This window comes from Corvus brachyrhynchos, unplaced genomic scaffold (assembly GCF_000691975.1).
Source record: "Corvus brachyrhynchos isolate BGI_N302 unplaced genomic scaffold, ASM69197v1 scaffold18, whole genome shotgun sequence".
Taxonomy (NCBI): domain Eukaryota; kingdom Metazoa; phylum Chordata; class Aves; order Passeriformes; family Corvidae; genus Corvus; species Corvus brachyrhynchos.
In genome coordinates, this window is record NW_008246064.1 from 4,637,208 (window position 1) to 4,643,207 (window position 6,000).

The window sequence follows — 6,000 nt, forward strand, 5'->3', positions numbered from 1 at the left end:
GAGTTCTCCCATTAAATTAGGTCCCCAAGGCATATGCCTCAATGGCCAATAACCTTTTAAATGAATTATTTTCCTGTGCTGGTTTCAGGAGGCCCAGCTAGTACAGTTATTTCAAAAGACACTGCTACAGGCATGATCTTAACATTTAATTACATAACATTTTAATAAGTGCCCGAGAGCATTTGAATATGTCTCCCACCCTTTCTGATTCTGCCATGTTTGCTTCTCCTAAAAAAAAAATTTGAGCAAACAGTGCAAACTAGGGTCTAGTTGTTTCCAGCTACTAAGATCTCCTTAAATTTCCCCAATGAGTACAGACTCTCTGCAATAGACAGATCCTCATTCATTTTAGGAAGAAACTGGGACGGAGAGAGTGGGGGAGAAGAAAAGACAGAGATGGAAAAAAAGAGAGGCTTATGTTTCAAAGATCACTACAGGCCAAATATTCTCAGGCACCCGGCTTTTACAGAGAAATCCTTAACAGTACAAAAATGGAAACACTTCAAAGATAAAATAAATAATTTAATAATAGTCTGCTTCTCCAAAGGGTTTTGAACAAGTTTTATATTTGCCAGTGAATGTTTCCCTTAGGCTGTAGGCCAGTGGAAAAAAAAAAGGCACAGTGTGCCTCTTCTTTCGTAAAATGTACTTTGTGTTATTTTATTTCTTGATAAGATTCAGAAACAATTCTTTCCCCTCTCACCCTGCCTCCACAGAAGGAAAAAAAAAAAGCTTTTTTTTTTAAAGAAAAGCCAAGGACTGTACAGATGCAAATGATCCCTTATATACAACACACTCTAAAATAATTGTTGAAATAGATCCAAACCCATCCAGATTGCATATTTTCCTTTCTGGTTGTTTCACTTACTATCACCCACTGAGAAGCACCTCAGATTCTTCAGCCAGATGTGTTTAAAGGGAAGCCATTTGAATATCCCAAGAGCCTTTTGTGTAATTAAGAGAGTATTTATAAGCAAGACTCTACAGTATTTATAGGCTTGTAAGGAAAACACACAAGAGTAAACTGTGGCATTAGTGGTTGTAACATACTTGATAGGTCAAACAGGCTGCTATTCCAGTAAAAAAACAATTTATTTGGCAATCACATGAACAGTAGGAAGGACTGAGCTGCATTAGAGTCCTCTTCAGACACTACACTGCCTGGCCTCTACATTCTACATGGTTTCATCTCAGTTTAAACACCATTTCTTGCAATTATTTACAAGGTAAAAAAGATGAGAGGCTGCCTTGGTTTTTTGTGGCTGAATGTTGTCTTTTTCTTGTCTTCACTGATAAGACTCGCCTTTAGGTATCGCAGAACCCTGTATCAAAGTATGGAGCAAGGAGAGTTGCCCTTGGTACAGTAGGATCAGGTTAGGTTATACTTGAAATATCTGAATATACAGAAGTCCCTGGAACCTTGTGGTGTGCACCCAGGAGCGCTGAAAGACCTGGCCAAATGTCACTCTAAATTATTTTTGGAAGGTCATGGCAACTGGGAGTGGTTCCTGAGCTCTGGAAGAAAGCAAATGTCACTAAGGTCTTCAATACAGTCCAGTCAGCCCTACCTTGATCCTTGGCATGATGATGGAGCAAATCTTCTTGGAAGCCTTTTCCAAACACATAAAGAACAAGTGGATAAATACCTAATGTGGGGGCATAAAGAGGATGGAACCAGATTCTATTCAGTGCTGTCCAGGGACAGGACAAAAGGCAATGGGCATAAATTGAAATATGTACAATTCCATTTAAATGAAATAAAATCTTTTTTACAGTGAGGGTGGTCAAGCACTGAAACAGGTTGTCAGAGACTGTGTGGTCTCATTTGGAGATACTAAAAACTCAGCTGGAATAGGTCCTGGGCAACCTGCCCCAGTGGCCCAGTGCTGGATGGGGTATGCTGTCCCCATCCTTTGCAGAGCACATCCCCAGCACACTGAGTGCAGGGAGCTCTCCCACTAGGACTGGACCAGCTGCTTCTGTGGTTTTGGGCATTACAGGCTGTGGTGCAGACTCCAACAATTATGATAATAAAACCAGTCTTTTCCAATGATTTCACCACCTCTTTGTTTTATTCTGTGGTTTTCCCATGTTATCTGAGCACAGATGCCTGCGATTTCTTTTTCTGATCCATTACTCTCTCTGTATTAACCTCTTCCTACCCAATAGCTTTCCTTTACCAAGGTGTGCTTAGATATGTGTGCAAAGTAAAAATTTTAAGCCACATTATTCCATATATACCCACATTCAAGGGCAATAATGAGGTCCATACTTTGGCCAAAAAGAGAGGAGACCAGAGGAAGAGAAGTGATGAATGGTGAACAAAAGGTCAGACATCTCCCTTCCACTGTAACCCTTTCTTCACTTTTCCATGGGCTACAGCATTACACTCAGCATTATGCAGACTGCCTTTGAACAAGGTTGTTGTTCAAAGGGATGTTGACAACCACACATAGGATCTGACTCCTTTCTCGTGGATGCTGACACAGGGCAGGAGGATCTTCCTGCAGATATCCAGTCCCTCAGTGCTGAAGGTGTCGGAGCAGGAGACTCACAGGCTTCATAATGGCAGATTTGGGAAAGAGGCAGAAGGAAATTAGAGGGCTGGACTAAGAATCTGGGTAATGGCTTGACCCTCTTGAACTAGCACAAATCAAGGATTATTCTGTTGCCATCCAGTGAGTTATGTGGCTGTAAAACTGGTACAAGTGGAGAAACAAGCTCTACATCTTCCTGACGCTGTGTCAGTAAAAAACATTTTGACTTATTTTGTCTGTGTCACCCTGATATTTACCACCATAACTGTTTCCTCTGACTTTTTTTATTACTGGTTCACTTTAAGCCATTCTATATAGATACACAATATTACCTTTAATGTGCAAGATCATCCCTCGGTCAACACACCATTCACTGGTGAGATGACATTCGGGCAAAATGGGGAATTTTCACTTCTCCCTTTCCTGTCCCTTGCTTCCTATCAAGCATGGGGTATACATGGAGATAACATACTACACCCGATCCTTATCCTGGTTGCAGCCTTGGCATTGATCTGGATTTACACAGATGTAGCAGAACAGAACTGAGCTTGCTGTCTGTCTCTTTTTCATGCATACACATCACAAGTCGAGATTTTGTTCTGACTTCAAAGCCAATGCGGGACGTAGATTAATATGCTCTACCTCAAAGGAAGTTGTCACCAGGCACACAAAGTGCTTCTTCTTTTATGATAACTCATAATTTATCAAAGAAAATCAAATCAATTTGTTGGTAAAAGAAACATGTTTTTCATTAATTTAGACCACGATGAAGGTTTCGATGACAAAGCAAGAGAAGGCTGAATTAATCAGACTTGGCATCTAACACTCAGTGGGAAAGAGCACAAAGCTCAGTTGGAACATTTATTCTCCTGGGATCTCAGTCCCCAGACGGCAGCTTTGTCCCCTGGTGTCACTTGCCCTCTCCTCCCATCTCCCTGCTGCTCTTTGCCCTCTGAAGATCAATAACTGCATGGGGTGGATGTAAAACTCGAGTACATCCTGGTGCAAACGACTGCTTGGGGTACAGGTCACTGGAGATGGAGCCAGGAGCTGATGTATGCAGAGCAGCCAATGTCCCTGTGCTTCCAGGGTAGTGTCCCTTGTCACAGGCACAAAAATGAAGGCCAATTTCATAACATACCCAGAAGTTGTACCTCAAAGCCAGGCAGAGATTTTCTCTCACTTCCCAGTGTTTCAGATTCAGGGTTTCCATCAGTGACCTCTCTATTTAGTTCAGAACCAAGGAACATTCTGCAAACATAAAACAAACAAAAAAGCTGGAAGAATAGGACAGATGACGCCATCAAATGAAAGGAAGAGCAGAGCAGCATCCTACAGCTTATATAGAAAGGTGATAGCTGAAATAGTCACGTCTAGTACACATCCAATCCCAGGGCTGGATCCCAAGGGACATTGTGTGCAGACAGACAATACAAAGATTGTTATGAACAAGGATTACTTCACCACCTCCTGCAGCCACTTCAGAAGAGAGTTAAAGGTAAGACTTGAAAAGTGCCTGGAAAAATTGTAGCACGTCTGAGGGCAAAAAGTGTTATATTTATAAACCAACAGAACTGAAAGCGCCGGAGCTGGAAGAAAGATACCGAGTCCCAGTCCCAGGGCAGGTTCAGGTAGAGCTCAACTATTCCTGATGTTTTTTAACCTATTTTTTTTAACCTCTAAACTCTCCAGCAATGAAGTTGCTACACCTTCCCCAGGACAGAACCAAACAGGGATTGCTGGGAGGCAGCAGGGAGCAGACCCTCCTGTTTTGTGGCAGATGAAGGGTTTAACTATGCACAAGAAAGCTGGGCTGGGCTACCTGTGCTCAGATTCATTTCATTTACTAGCACAGGTATAGCCCTTTTCTAATAAAGCCTTTTTATAATTGCAAGCAACGTTCCCACCTTTTTAGCAACATTTTTTTTGTAGTTCTAATGGATCTTTCTCTGGCTTGGAGGACCAGAGCTGCACACTGTACAAAAGATGTGGTCACACCTTTAGTTCAGCATGCTATTTTTAGAAAGCCTTCTCTTTTCTGTTGAGACCACCTGGTAATTAGTTGGCAACACTGGGCAATATTGTTGGAGTCTTGATAAGCTTAAATTTAACAAACGCACACATTCTTGAGATCTCTATAATTGAAAGAGTCTGGTTACAGCAATCTAAGAGAAGAAAGGATGATTTTCCCTGCTGGCATGGTTTTATGTAATTGTATTATTACTTGCTCCTTTTTGAAACTAAGTCAAATGAAATGTGCCCTCTCATGATGCATTTTTAACATGCTGATATAATTCCTTAAGTACAATATTCATGGCACCAGAATGCTCTTCAGTATTAATTACTGTGACAGTGACACAGACTTTTTTTGTCAAATGCCTTTGCAGCTTAGCTGGTCAAGGCTCCTTTTCATCATTCATACTCTGCTTTTTCCACAGTAACTCCTGCTAAGCTTGTGATGCAGACTGAACTTAGCAGATGGGCCAGGTTACATCATGGAAGAGCAGAAATACAAAACTCCTAAGCTCCAAAGCCTGCTCTGGAGACAGACACGATGTAAGACCCTTGTCAGGGAGAGCATAAACCACATCCTCTTAAATTTGTTCTTATTAATAAGAAGTAACAAGACCAGCTGTAATTTATATGTGCTGGTTGGTCATGATTTTCCTTGTACAAGCAGCCAACATATGCTTTCAGTCTAACATCACCTAGTTCAAAGAAGACAATAAAAAAGGACAAATGTCAAAGGACCATGAACATCAGCTCAGCAAATGTGTCTTGTCTGTAGCAGGCAGTGGCTGTGCCAAGGTTTCAATGACAGCCTCTTGCCACACAGGCAACGATCTGGAGCTGCAGAGGAGCGGTGTGTGGAAGACAAGATGCTGTAATTTCGGCCAGAGCCTGGAGCAGATTCTCTCCCCTTCCATGATGATAATCACTACTGTGCCGTTCTTAAACTTTAGGCAGTAGTAATAAGGCCAAGATGAGTTTTGTGCCAAGATCAGTTTTGTTTGTTTTTAAATGGGAGTTCAAGTCTTCTCACTATTTTCCTTCTGCAAGATCAAGCCTGCTGATTATCTTTCACTTGTCTGGGCTTGGGACTCCAGCCATTCATTTTTTGGTTCCCCAGTGCAAGTTTCTAGTCTGTGATTATTTGTGGCAAGTCTTCCTTCAAAAACATCCACATTTACACATAGTAATAATGTTTGTATTCTTCTACCTCCTCTCTGGGCTTCATTTCAATGCTCAAGTGTTGCTTAAAGCAACAAACAACATGCAGATATGTTAAAAAATCTTGGGTGTTTTGTTCTCCTCCTTTCTCTGTGCTGGTGTTGATTTACCCTGTGAAAATATTCGCCTCCTGATTTTGTCTTTCAACATGTTTAGCAGTGTCTTCCAAATTGCCCTGTGTGAAGGTGAAAGGCATAATCTCTGTCTTATTAAAGCTCAGTTTTCTCAGAGG